The sequence below is a fragment of the Clupea harengus genome, chromosome 23 (genome assembly GCF_900700415.2).
Source record: "Clupea harengus chromosome 23, Ch_v2.0.2, whole genome shotgun sequence".
In the NCBI taxonomy this organism is placed as follows: domain Eukaryota; kingdom Metazoa; phylum Chordata; class Actinopteri; order Clupeiformes; family Clupeidae; genus Clupea; species Clupea harengus.
This window is the reverse complement of record NC_045174.1, coordinates 888,358-903,991: the sequence shown is the minus strand read 5'-3', so window position 1 is coordinate 903,991 and position 15,634 is coordinate 888,358. Positions and strand designations below refer to the sequence as shown.

General features: G+C 43.0%; 1 pseudogene; it reads right to left on the bottom strand.

Annotated features, from left to right (window-relative positions):
• Positions 1 to 5,103: 5,103 nt before the first annotated feature.
• Positions 5,104 to 11,822, bottom strand: LOC116218765 (annotated as a pseudogene).
• Positions 11,823 to 15,634: the final 3,812 nt, after the last annotated feature.

Below are 15,634 nucleotides of genomic sequence, written 5' to 3'. Positions count from 1 at the left end.
ACTATTACAAAAATAAGTCTAAGACCAGGAACAGACAGTGACAAACGTAGCAACACACACACACACACACACACACACACACACACACACACACACGCAGAGAGAGAGAGACAGACACACACATACACATACACACACACACACACAATGAGAGAGAGAGAGACAGACACACACATACATACACACACACACACACACACGATGGAATGATGAGCTAGTGATTTGATGCTTGTTGATACAAACCGCTACCTAATGTTAGCCAATTAGAGTAACTTTGCCAATGTCATGGCTTGCGCTTAATTGAGAAGAGGGAAAATGTGATTAAAATGCAATTAATTGTGGTGGAATGGAATGGCAATTACTCTTCCAGACATATAAGCTTTTAATTGTCTTTGACCTTAACTAAGGGGGAAGCTTCCCATGTCCCCATATCATAACCAACTACAAATATTTCTTTTACAATCCCAGGTGCTGACTAACGCAATTGTAGTGGAACATTTACATTTACATTTAGTCATTTAGCAGACGCTTTTATCTAAAGCAACGTACAAGCGAGAGAACAATCAAGCTACGAGCAATAGAGACCTAGTCTAACAATAAATATTATTTTACAAAAGAAATAGAAAAAAAGTGCAGGAATGTAACTACTGTAAGTGCAAGTTAAGTACTAGTAAAAGTGCCAGTTAGGAAGGGAGGTGCTCTCTGAAGAGTTGGGTCTTCAAGAGCTTCTTAAAGGTAGAGAGGGACACCCTTGCTGTTGTAGTGCCAGGAAAAAACAAGTAAAGAAGTTGTCCACACAGTGTAGCTCATTCAGGAGTTAAAATTATCAGTTTTCTCACAAATGCTGTCTTATTCAAGGCTGGAGAAGGAAGAGCGAACATGAAGAGCTAACACCCATGCATTTTCATCCTGCCTCTAGATGACCTGGAGAAACACTACGATGAGGTCACCATTAACATGATCATTGCGGTGGTGCAGGCCATTGGCTTCTTCAACTCCTTCAACAACCCGATCGTCTACGCCTTCATGAACGAGAACTTCAAGAAGAGCTGCATCTCCACACTCTCCGCGTGCCTCCGCAAGCCCAACAACCAGGGCGGCCCCAGCAACAGGCCCAACCACTGCGTGCATTTCAGCAAGCCCCTCAAATGGGGGCCTTCCCAGAGAAACAGCGTAGGCCTGGCCAGCTCCCGGCAGCACCTGGCCGACAACGCGGGTTCGTCCTCATCCAACACCGATACCTGCTCTGCTTTCCCCGCGGTCAAGATCACTGGCATCACCTCAGAACTACCCGCCAACATCTCTCATACTAAATGAATCACAGGCGTGTGGTTGGCTCCGCTGTGAAGCGTTGAGGTGTAGACATTTATGTATGAATGCAACGTTAGCCTTGCTGAAACTCCAAAAGGAAGCATTACTGCCTGGTATTAATTAGATTGGGTACACCTGCATTGTATTAATGAGATTGGGTCCACCTGCATGGTATTAATGAGATTGGGTACACCATGGGGAAACCTGAATTATTCTGCGTTTTCCTCAGTGAAGAACACCAAGGTCATGCATTCAGTTCCCAAGGAGCATGCATGGCAATAACGTACGTTTATTGTTGATCACTATGACGGAAAGCAAACGCTCATCTGTAAAATGAGTCAATTCGGCTGCCGAGTACTCCAGAGTACTTCTTTGACTGGTTGGTGTTTGCCCAGACCAAATGGTTGGGATTGCTGGAACCTGGTAATGATTAACACACTTAAGGGAGTTCCAAATTATGTGTCAAAAGATATTGAAGATTTGGATAATCCTGTCGCTTGCTTGAGGAATAAATGTCAACATGGCATTTTGGATGCCACAGAGCAAAAAAAACCCATTGTGAACAATGAATGATTCACGATTCTATTATTGGTCTGGGGTGATGTCCACAGAATATCTTTGCTCTTTTTGAAGGCGGTGGAAGCTTTTTTCTTTGGTAGTTTGTGAAACAAAATGAAAGGCTGGAAACAGCTTCCACTGTAGGCCACTGAAAGGTCTCCTTTCATTTCACGCAGGGACACACACACACATGCTCAGGTTGCCAACACTATACCATCTCGGCCTTAGAGCAATCTTCAAACGAATTTGGATTCGAGGTTCGAACTAATTCTGTGTAAATTCTGGTGTTTGTGGTAGACACGACTCAAGAAAAAATGAACGTTTTGTTGCTTTGTGATGCTCTCCGGTTGCTTCTTAGTTTAGTTTTAAATGGCAGATAGATTGTAAAAGTTGTACCCAAAGGTTATATTTTTGTATTGCTGAACGTACCTGATTAAATATATTTTCATGTGTTGTTTGCTTTGACGTGCAGGTTACTGAAGACATTTTTATTTGTTCTTCTTTTGACCTTGGTAGCAGGGCCACAACTTCTCTAAACAGCAGCAAATAAAATAAAAAAAATCAACAGGAAATTAACAAGGTATTTCTTCCTGCATCGTCTTTGCATACAATACAGTATTAGATTAGATACAGTGACTGGCATGGATGTAAATATTAATTTTACCTCACAGTTATTGCTGAGAGGTGTAACTGCTGATGCAGATGATGAAATGTACAACATAGTTAATATTTTGGTTAAAGTGTTAAATAATTTGTTGCTTCATATTGTATCCTTGGTCAAAATATATTTGCGTGTTCAATAAAATAAGTTGTCAAATCTTTTCCCTGAAAAAAAAAAAACTGAAAATAATTCTTCTACATTCTTTATGGTTCACTGGATATTTAAAATGATGCCGAAGCACTACAGCTCAGAATACAGCAGAAGCGCACAACACCAGACTTCAAAAGGCAGGAATAGTGAAGAACTCTATTCTAAGACTTTGCGGAACTGCAATTGATACAATTTACCGGTCTCAACATTACCCTGTAGGCCCACTTGAGCTGGGATTGCTCTTTTAGGATCCCGCTATTGACCTGCTTAACTAAATTGCCAAAGGGGAACGTTCAGCAGGTTGCAGGCTAACTTTCTCTGATCGCTGAAGTTTACAGAAAGCGATACTTCACTTCAGGGCAGAAAAAAGTAAACACACCGAAGCGCACTTCAAGATTTCACCAACTACGAAGGCCATAACCAAGCATGCCCACTATGGAACTGAACTCGACTGAAAGGCACTTTACCTTGGCGCCCTTAATAGTGTCCTTTGAAGGCTGCACACACCCCTGAAGCCCTTCATGGAAGACAGTGAAGAGGAAGAATGGGAAAGATGAGAGAGGACTCCTGTTTTCATATTACACACACCCACCAGATTCTTCACCTTGCATGAAGTCAGAGCTGGCTCAATCCCATAGGTCATCTGCACACATGATGATACTGTTGTTTTTAGCTCAAAGCACCACCACCACCACCCCCTGGGTAAAGTCTGGATTAAAGTCTGACAATTATACAATTAAAATTATTGTGAGACGGATTTCACCATCTGGGCCACACCAATGCTCTTTGATTAGGGAGCCAGGAGGCGTGGGCTATGAACACAGAAAATGCCAGATTTAGTGGAGACATTGCCTGATGATTCATGCCCCTGAGTGAATTGTGTCTGAGAAAATAATTAGGTTTCGCATAGTAAAGGCTTCGGTGTGACCTGGAGGCACCAAAGTAAACACTGCTGTTGTAAACAATGCGTAATGATACTCAAACATTAATATTGCTCCAGATAAGACATTCTTTATTAACACTTTACTCACGACCATATATAGGCTATATGTTTATATACAGATGAAAAAAAAAACAAAGAAAAAAACAGTCATGCTGTAGTCATACTTTTTCCTCTGCACATCAATAGGAGGTTGACTGAGAAAGTAAGGAAAATCTCCAAAACCAGACTAAAGCCTAAAAAAAAAAAAAACAGAATTTTAATTAGTAGGACAATTCATCCCTCCTGTCTGAAGGGAAAAAAAACATCAGGAGCATCAAATGTATGTACCAATATAGAAACAGTTTTTTCTATTTAATCTACATAATTGGCTGAGGCACATACCAAACACTCTACAAGCAGATACGGCAAGCTTGTTACTTTTAAAAATGATACTAACTCAAAACATACTGCACAAGAATGTGCAATAACCCAGGCATAAAGGCACACAGTGAGAAATGAAATGTGTGATGTCTTGCAACGAAACAGAAAAAGAGTGACTTTGTCAGAGTCGGTACTGAGGTAAAATTCTGATGAATCGGATGTGTCAAAATCTTCAAAGCAAAAAAAAAAAGGTGTTTGGAATGACACCTTCCCACTGGACTTCACAAGAGCGAGCGAACCAAAGGCTGTCCAGATTTCTTCCGAGTGGAAAATTATGAGCTCTATATTTTGTCCCTGTTGAAACACTCACTCAACATCTGAGACGGACAACAGCAGAAAAAACAAGAGGAAGGCACCCTGATTGCCTGACAAATGAACATGACAGATTTGAGTGACATGTGATCCAGAGTCTGGGTTTCTGCTGCTGCTGCTGACGCTGAAACTGATCTGTCGCTAATTTGTTTGCGGATTCGATGGACCCACACTGATCCAGGGCCAGATGTATTCCCACTGTCAGGCCTCTACCTTTAAAACGACTGCAACGCCAAACCCATTATTTCTTTCAGCCAAAAACTGTATTCCATTGCCGCCCCCCTCCCCCGCCCCTAAACTCACTAGGCACGGAGAATTGCAATACATTGAAGATTGTTTCTTCAGTGGTGGGTCCGTCCAATCCCAGCCCTGCCCTGTGGCGATTACCTAGGTGACTAGAGGGATGTGGAACTCTGGGCTGTCGAAGAGCAGCGGTCGGCGGGGTGGGTTTGGGTCTTTATCGGCCTTATGGAGCAGCTTGAACAAGCCGGTTCCAATGTTCATCGGAATGCCCATGATGATGCACTCAGACACACCTAGAGAAAGAAAAAACAACACTTAATCTGGGAAGTTTTCTTTTTTTGTCTTAAATTTGTGCATTTTATTTTTAATGTGGATTCTGCAATGGTCATTTCACGGTCTGTTTAATCATGGTTCAAGCCACCGATAACTCTCAAATGGTTTGATATGAAAACAAAAAAATCTGGAAATAGGTAGGGGATGAGCTTTCTCACCACAAACAGAGTCCCTTCTGTCCAAAGTACGCTGCGTCGAACAGATGGATCGGCAGTTTTCTCAAAGGACGCCAGCAATCAGCACGCTCTCCTTCATTTTAGCCAGGCCGAACCCTGGTTATTCCCAAGATCTCTCCCTTTAAATAGTAAATAACAACAGAAACACAGCCACACACACACAGACAGAGAGAGAGAGAGAGTCAAATGTCAAAAGGGGGTGTAATTACATAACACCGCCTAAAATGACCTATAATCCACTTGTTGTGTTTTTAGGAAGACAGAACTATAAGGTAATCTTGACGTTACATAAGAGAAACATCTCTCCAGCCCGCGCAAACACACACACACACACACACACACACACACACACACACACACACACACCTTATAGGACAATGAAGGTCAGCCAGCAGCATAACGTGCCTGCGGTCGATACTCATGCCGTGGTTGACCATGGTGTACTGGATCTCGTTAATGATGGTGGTGCGGGCCGCTTCTATGCCAAGGGTCTTCTCAACCTGGAACAGATCGACAGGACATTTATCGCCCTGTTTCAACTCTGTCTGTTGTGTAGACACAGAAGCCGGGTGCTTCAGCTGAGACGCACGATGCCGAGGTCACTCACTTCATAAGTGTTGTTGGAGGTCGTCCTGCTGCCTTTCACGCCATGGGTCGCCATGACACTCCGCAGGTTGTCTCCCTCCACGAGCAGTTTTAACTTCTTCTTGCCACTCGCCTCGTCAATGTGAATGACGGCGCGGGCCACCTCAGGGATCCCTTGCACCACCACCTAACCCAGCAGGAGTGGGGGGGGAGAAGAGAAGATGCTGGAGAGGGGGCCTATTAAGATCCCCGGGGCCTAAACTACAGTGTACTCCCACAGGCAGCTCAAACATAGACTCACAAAAACATGAAACATTACAAACATACGTACACACACACACACACACACACACACACCTCTCTCAGTCTCAGTCTCCCAGAGTGTCAGCCGCTCAGTCTCTCATACATACACATATAAACAACAGAGATACATACAGTCACATGTGTATACCTTGTCACATTCTAAATTTGCAATCAACACAAGGACACTTCACTTCCTGAAATGACATGCTGTTGTGGCTCAGCAGAGGATGGGGGAGTTTTACTGAGCTTTGATGTTTAAACCTCATTGGCTCCTGAGCTTTGATGTTCACACCTCATTGGCTCCTGAGCTTTGATGTTTACACCTCATTGGCTCCTGAGCTTTGATGTTTACACCTCATTGGCTCCTGAGCGGCCCACACAAACATAACCCAATCCGCTGCGGAGTCAATTAACTCAGTCAACTTTCAAACCTTCAAACCTTCAAACACCCTCAGCCTTTCAATGTATATGAAGTTCACTCGCACATTCGAGTCTGTGCATAAGCCTTGAGCAGCTTTTTTTTTTTTTTTAAACGACTGATCACTGCACGTAAACAAGGGATTTATTTACCCCCTTGATCTTCATTCTCTCCTCACCACTCCTGAAGAGACTAGATAGCACAGCGGCTACTTTCAGAACATAAACATATGGCTCAGGTGTTGATTGGTTTGATTGGATGTGCTCTACCTTGGGTAAGTCCTGCTTGAGTGATTGAAGCTTTTTAAAATAGTTGGCCCGGACGACTGATCACTGCACGTACACAAGGGATTTATTTACCCCCTTGATCTTCATTCTCTCAGAACATAAACATAGGGCTGTGGTGTTGATTGGGTTGATTGGATGGCAGCGGTGGTCCTACCTTGGGTAAGTCCTGCTTGAGCGTTTGCAGCACGTAGTACATGGAGCTCTTGCTGTTCTCCCGCGGCGACACGCACACCACCGCCTCGCCGTGCACCGCGATGTCCCCGGGCTTCACCCGCAGCTTGGACATGCAGATAGAGTAACGCACCGTCTCCGCATTGACCTGGCCGGGGTTGGGGGGTGGGGAGGTGGGGGGGCAGGAGAGGAAAGGAAGATATCGAAGTTAGCAGAGGTGGGGGTGTGATGATTCCGAGGGAGAGAAAAACATAAGCGAGACAGAGAGAAGACCAAAGGGGGGAAAGAAAGAAAAAACAGGTCCCACCTCCAGTCGCAAGAGTCGAATCCTCTCCAGGGAAAGCTTCACCAGGATGAAACAGTCGTCCGGAAGAAACACCTCCTCGATGTACTCCGAGATCTGAACGAGGTGTGAACAGAGGCGTTAGGAGAATGGCAATACTAGCAGCAGGAGATGCTACATTACAGCGCCATTAACACATCTTGCTTTCCTACCCCGGCATGGGCGGCTATTTGTGCTTCGATCCCCCTCTTCACTGGCATATATCCATGCCTTTCCTCTCACTGACTGACTGTATCCACATTAGAGGATGGATACCCGACCCGACATGGCTTGTTTGTGTGAGCGAGCATTTATCTGTTGATGCCCGAGTTTAATAAAGCCAGGCTATTCATAAAAAACGTACGTAAATGTGGCATTAGTATGAACAGTTGAGACAATGATTCCGTCGGGCTCGGGTCGGGTTCGGACGAAATATTTGAAAGGCTGTCGGACTCGGGCCGGGCTCGGGCACTACTCTGTCGGACGCGGGTCGGGCTCGGACAGAAAAATTCGGCCCGATCCATGCTCTAATCCACATCAATTGAAGAATTGACAGAGCTATCAGCCAGTGAGACACAAGTATTTCCAATTAGTTTCCTCTAAACTCTCTCTGATTGGTCTTGCCTCCATTCATTGAAGGTAAAATACAACACTCCGTTCACTGAAGATACGCCTATGTTCTATTACTGTTTTGTTAATGGATCTGCACGGTTCATGTGGGTCACATTTTCAGGTTGGAAAAAAACTCATCCTCTTATCATCCTTCTCAATTCAACTAAGGAAGTGAGGCACATTTGTATCGACATATTTATGACGGGTTTATTTTCACCTCACTCCTCTGAAGAAAACCCTTTAAGTTTTCTTCAGAGGAGTGAGGTGAAAATAAACCCGACATAAATGTGTCGACTGTCGAGAAGTGTAAATGTGATAATGGAGAGGACAACGGCAACTTGTTCCCAGAGAAGCAAACAATTCACAAAACACATTCAAGTAAACAAAGAAACACTGTTTTTTTCCGATCCTGAACTACTCATCATTCATGCACACCACCATATCACCTCCTTGTTTTAATGCTGTAAAATCATTGCTTCATGTTACATTTGGCAGGTATTGTGATTTTCTGAATAATTTGGCTTGAACTTATCTTTTATTGTTTAACAATTGTTATGGCACTTTACGATATTATCACCTACCCTACCACTTAAAAACATCAAAATACTGGGCGGTGGACGCAGTAAGCAGATGAACATTGATGACAGATTCCAAACACCTGAACTATGTAAGCACCACGTACAGGCACTTTGGCCTTGGTTTACATAACCAGACAGTATCCTTTTGGAATGATTGTAAGCTCATAGATACTCTACCTCTCCTAGCAGCGTTTTCTCAATACGGCCTTTCACCAGACGGGCGAAGTCAGCATCATCATCCACGTCTAAGTTTGCGGTGATAATCGGAGTGCTGTTGTCGGAGGAAGGGATTGGGATAGAGAGCAGAGTAGGGAAGAGAGGAGAAAATAGAACACATTAGCACAGACATCTGAAGCGTCCACATAAATATTGCTAATCTAGTTAATGTTGGCTTTGGCTAATGTTGGTTTGACGTTAGCGGGCCGTGTTGGAGTTAATTATGGCCCCAGGGGAATCGGATCCCCAGGAAACTGAACGGCTGATTGGTTAGACTGGAGCATTAGGTCAGCTCAATAAACAGCAAATGTCCCCATAATACCTGAATACACCCAATCAACTGTTGAGAGAAAGGAGATCAATCAGACTGAATGATAAGACCTATTCAGCACGTGAAGGTATGTCTGTCTCTCTGTGTGTGTGTGTGTGTGTGTGTGTGTGTGTGTGTGTGTGCTGCTAAGATCCTCACATATGTAAACATACGCCCTTCATTACGCCTACTACTCATACAACACGTTACAGAAAGCAGAAATAGACAATTTGAATAGTGCTTCACAGACTGATTATCCAAGTAAATGTATATCAGAAGTAATACTGGTTATCCTGAAATTGTACACAGAACTATATCTAATATCATAGTATTATTAAGTATTTCTACAGTGGAAAAGTAGCATTGAGAAGGTGAGTTGTGTAGGTACAATTGGTACCAGCCTCACATGGGCACCAGAATAATGTAGGTACCTTACCTTGTGAGCGGGCGCCGAATAAATGTGGGTGCAATTGTGAATGAATAGTATTACCGTCTTCATGAGGACCACCAAGACAACATTGGTACTATCCTGACAACAGCACTCATTTGGTGATAATCTCACCCGATTGGACCGGCATCAACCATTCAACACAAAGGCAGATTGATTAAGTTGACCACCTAGGGGGTTCCACACAAAGTGTCGTGTCCTCCACAGTGGTCAAAGTAAAGATCAATATCATATTAAACTATCAATTTGGAACTCAGAATAGGTAATTATTAATTGAATTATTAATCAAAGTTGCCTTATTAATAGCATGGTTGAAGGAGAGGTTGGCAGCATTCAATCTTGTGTAAAATTGAATAAACCAGCGTATATAAATCAAAGTATTTATTAGTCCAATGAATTTCAATGAATGAGTAAACCGTGTGATCACAGTTTAGTGAGTATGCTAAGATAGCTAAATGCCAAGTTTCATTGTAAGTTACCAGTCCGTGGGGGGAAAAGACATGTTATATACTCTCCTTGTTGCACTGACAAAGACGGATCTTAAACACCCACCTGATGTTCTTGGAGGCGTTGATGATCTCCTTGATGCGGGGCACACCCAGGGTGATGTTCATGGAGGCTACTCCAGCGAAGTGGAAGGTCTTGAGGGTCATCTGCGTGCCCGGCTCCCCAATGCTCTGGGCACAGAGGGCCCCCACCGCCGAGCCTGGCTCCATCTGAGCCCTGCGCAGGGGACAAACCACACAGGTCACCAAGAGGTCATACTGCAGAGACCCTGTGAAAATAAGATGATCTGTGTAGTTTTGGTGTGTGTCCTTTCTTATGAATACAATCTCAATCGATTACTTGGATATTGCTCCCAGACTGATTTTGCCCATACGAACTCAGTAGGGTTTGCCCAATAAATGTGAGCCCGGGTCTATATATCTTGTATAGGTAACACTTATGCTTGTTAACATACCTGTTTATTTTATTTACCATCATAAATGTTTCCTGACAAAAACACCTGCTTCTTTTGCATTTACTGAATGAACAAGCTCTGCTTCAGGAGATTTGAACTAATCCAAATGAATTGGCGTGAAATGTGTTCTGGATCATGCATCACACCCATACATGACATGTGTGCCTGGTTAAATCAAGTCAAACATGGCAGGCCAGAGGGCTCATCCAACCAAGCCATTTGCTGCAAGCTGCTGATAATGCAACTGGACATAACGTCTTTAAGATGACTGAGCTGATCACACACACACACACACACACACACACACAAGCAGATAAACATACATGCGCACACACGAGCAACCCTACACACTAGACCTGGGTGATATGGACCAAACATTTTTTTTTTAAATATATTTTTACCGATATATTTTGGTATTTTCTACGAAGTGGGCTAAATGTTCAGTTGTATCTCAAAGCCACTGTAGTGACAATATTTTGCAGAATGTGATTGAACTGCATGAACAGTGCATATAGGTTTTGATTTCATAGAAGTTTCTTTTGAAAATAATAGACCAAATTTAAGTTTTTACATTATATGCATAATATGATAAACAATCTGTTCTTGTGAAAATATACAAATATATATTTTCTGAAGTGTCAGGAGCAAGCCCAGGCTGTAAAGACACTCATGAGAGAGCAAAGGAATAGGTAGGTATACCGTGAAAAAGCTATGTAATAATAACACATCATTTAGGTGTATACATTTAAGTCAATAACAGCGTTTACAACTCATTACATTCATGGTAACATTCCGGCCGTGGCTAGCCACTACGACATCTATAGGACTTCAGCAGAGGGAGAGTGGGGGCAGGGTTGCGTGGGTCTTTACGCAGAAGAATATGCATTATTTACTTCATGTACTTGGTCTTTACGCAGAAGAATATGCATTATTTACCTCATGTACTTGGTCTTTACGCAGAAGAATATGCATTATTTACTTCATGTACTTGGTCTTTACGCAGAAGAATATGCATTATTTACCTCATGTACTTGGTCTTTACGCAGAAGAATATGCATTATTTACCTCAGGTACTTGGTCTTTACGCAGAAGAATATGCATTATTTACCTCATGTACTTGTCTCTGCATGTCTCCAGGAACTTCTCAAGCTGGGTGGGAGTGATCCTGTCTAGCTGGTAGAGGACCTTTGGCTGCAGATTGACAGAAACACACACACACACACACACACACACACACACACACACACACACACACACACATTAATATGCCTGCACAGAGGATGCAGATTAAAGTAGCAGGGCTCAGGCAGAGTAGCTCAGTTACCTCGGTGGTGCCGTTGTCGTTTATGCCATACTTGTCTCGGGTCTTCTTGATTTTGTCGGAGACGCTCTTAATGAATTTCTTTATTTCCTGGTAAGCGTAAAGGGAAAAAAAGGTTCTTGTTAGCCGTTTAACCTTGAGATTGAGCTCAGCCTCTTTTGATAGACATTTATTAGCGGTTTTCCATTTTCACATTCACACTTTTCCAGAAAGCATTCCGGTTAACATCCAGGCACTCGGGCATGACAGTTTCATCAACAACAACAACAAGAACGTGTTTAAAACTGTGAGTAAGGCGGACAGAGAGGTGGTAAGTAGACACTGAGCCGTGCGTCAGCACACAAGAAAGTTCCCACACCTTCCACAAGCCATTGAAAAACATCCATGAATCTGAACCACAACATGATTCAACACAGCACTAAAATGGACCTGTCCCTTTTAAAACTGGCAGGTTTAAAATGTGATTAAGAATAACAAAGACTTAACATGTGTTTGACAAGAGTAAAAAAAAACAGCAACAACAAAACAATGCATTATATATACTTATCTAGGCACAGACAAGGTTTATAAAAAAAGACACTGCAGACCATTTTTTCCAAAAGATGTATTTTCTTGTATTTCATCTTTAATGTTCATCGACTATGGTCAACACTTGTGTCAGTACCAGAGAACAAGACACTCAATCAGAGCTGCAAATTCCCATGGAAACACACACAAAATAAATCTCATCTCTGGTCAACAAAGCTGATGTTTTCTGAGTTAGTCCCTCAACTGTTTGTCGCACCACTGGCAGAAAGTGCTGTTATATGTTCCCAGGCAAACAAATCTCACAAGCAGGCAAAATGTTTCCCAAATTGTCCAGACCAATATCACACTCACACACACACACATGCTGAAAGTACTGTACCTCGAGGTACTTCTGACATCCAGATTCAGTTAATGCCTTCAAACAGGAGAGATGCAATAAACTCAGTAATGGCTTTGTTACATCTTCCGCACTGGAGCGAGCAAGATCTATCTTTACATTTCTATGATTTCATCTATTATCGTTTCCCCGTTTAAATTGAAAGCAGATCAACACGGATTGTCGTTCAGATGAATAAACCAACGATATATTAATCTGCAGAGAAGCTCTAATCTGTTCTTGCAGGTGTATGTGTGTGTGTGTGTGTGTGTGTGTGTGTGTATGTAGGTTGGAGACGTGCATGAGGACTTGCATAAATATTCTCTCTCTTTCTCAAAGTTATACTGAAAGGAAGACCTCACTGCCACACAGTTCAGAAACCTCAAGATAAGGGGATGTCAAATTAGACTAACGCGACCTCAATTAGACTGCCGTGACCTCAGGGTCATTTAAGTCGAGACAGACAGAAAGGGAGTTTGCACTTAGATGACCCCAGACAAGGAGGAGGACGATGATAACTCGAGGCGGTCCGCCAAAATCCTGTGCTTGAGGAAGAAAGACCTTGGAGACACCGGAGACAGTCATGAAGACATACTGTATATAAAATGCATGTAGAAGTCAATGGTAAACATTAATTGAATGCTACAGGCTGTCAGCCATTACAGTGGCAAAGAGCGGTGGTGTGTGTGTGTGTGTGTGTGTGTGTGTGTGTGTGTGTGTGTATGTTTTTACCATGTTGAGGTACAGTCACTTGGCTACTATAGGGGTAGCCTACCATGTTGAGGTACAGTCACTTGGCTACTATAGGGGTAGCGTATCATCCTTCATTTTTGTCCTCTGTGGCCTAATGAACTTATCTCGTTAGCGTCAAGGTGTTTGAAACCAGAGACCAGAGGTATTATCAGTCATGGTGCATTTGTAAGAATGCCCTTGATGGAATGATGAGCTAGTGATTTGATGCTTGTTGATACAAACCGCTACCTAATGTTAGCCAATTAGAGTAACTTTGCCAAGGTCATGGCTTGCGCTTAATTGAGAAGAGGGAAAATGTGATTAAAATGCAATTAATTGTGGTGGAATGGAATGACAATTACTCTTCCAGACATATAAGCTTTTAATTGTCTTTGACCTTAACTAAGGGGGAAGCTTCCCATGTCCCCATATCATAACCAACTACAAATATTTCTTTTACAATCCCAGGTGCTGACTAACGCAATTGTAGTGGAACATTTACATTTACATTTAGTCATTTAGCAGACGCTTTTATCTAAAGCAACGTACAAGCGAGAGAACAATCAAGCTACGAGCAATAGAGACCTAGTCTAACAATAAATATTATTTTACAAAAGAAATAGAAAAAAAGTGCAGGAATGTAACTACTGTAAGTGCAAGTTAAGTACTAGTAAAAGTGCCAGTTAGGAAGGGAGGTGCTCTCTGAAGAGTTGGGTCTTCAAGAGCTTCTTAAAGGTAGAGAGGGACACCCTTGCTGTTGTAGTGCCAGGAAAAAACAAGTAAAGAAGTTGTCCACACAGTGTAGCTCATTCAGGAGTTAAAATGATCAGTTTTCTCACAAATGCTGTCTTATTCAAGGCTGGAGAAGGAAGAGCTAACATGAAGAGCTAACACCCATGCATTTTCATCCTGCCTCTAGATGACCTGGAGAAACACTACGATGAGGTCACCATTAACATGATCATTGCGGTGGTGCAGGCCATTGGCTTCTTCAACTCCTTCAACAACCCGATCGTCTACGCCTTCATGAACGAGAACTTCAAGAAGAGCTGCATCTCCACACTCTCCGCGTGCCTCCGCAAGCCCAACAACCAGGGCGGCCCCAGCAACAGGCCCAACCACTGCGTGCATTTCAGCAAGCCCCTCAAATGGGGGCCTTCCCAGAGAAACAGCGTAGGCCTGGCCAGCTCCCGGCAGCACCTGGCCGACAACGCGGGTTCGTCCTCATCCAACACCGATACCTGCTCTGCTTTCCCCGCGGTCAAGATCACTGGCATCACCTCAGAACTACCCGCCAACATCTCTCATACTAAATGAATCACAGGCGTGTGGTTGGCTCCGCTGTGAAGCGTTGAGGTGTAGACATTTATGTATGAATGCAACGTTAGCCTTGCTGAAACTCCAAAAGGAAGCATTACTGCCTGGTATTAATTAGATTGGGTACACCTGCATTGTATTAATGAGATTGGGTCCACCTGCATGGTATTAATGAGATTGGGTACACCATGGGGAACCTGAATTATTCTGCGTTTTCCTCAGTGAAGAACACCAAGGTCATGCATTCAGTTCCCAAGGAGCATGCATGGCAATAACGTACGTTTATTGTTGATCACTATGACGGAAAGCAAACGCTCATCTGTAAAATGAGTCAATTCGGCTGCCGAGTACTCCAGAGTACTTCTTTGACTGGTTGGTGTTTGCCCAGACCAAATGGTTGGGATTGCTGGAACCTGGTAATGATTAACACACTTAAGGGAGTTCCAAATTATGTGTCAAAAGATATTGAAGATTTGGATAATCCTGTCGCTTGCTTGAGGAATAAATGTCAACATGGCATTTTGGATGCCACAGAGCAAAAAAAACCCATTGTGAACAATGAATGATTCACGATTCTATTATTGGTCTGGGGTGATGTCCACAGAATATCTTTGCTCTTTTTGAAGGCGGTGGAAGCTTTTTTCTTTGGTAGTTTGTGAAACAAAATGAAAGGCTGGAAACAGCTTTCACTGTAGGCCACTGAAAGGTCTCCTTTCATTTCACGCAGGGACACACACACACATGCTCAGGTTGCCAACACTATACCATCTCGGCCTTAGAGCAACCTTCAAACGAATTTGGATTCGAGGTTCGAACTAATTCTGTGTAAATTCTGGTGTTTGTGGTAGACACGACTCAAGAAAAATGAACGTTTTGTTGCTTTGTGATGCTCTCCGGTTGCTTCTTAGTTTAGTTTTAATGGCAGATAGATTGTAAAAGTTGTACCCAAAGGTTATATTTTTGTATTGCTGAACGTACCTGATTAAATATATTTTCATGTGTTGTTTGCTTTGACGTGCAGGTTACTGAAGACATTTTTATT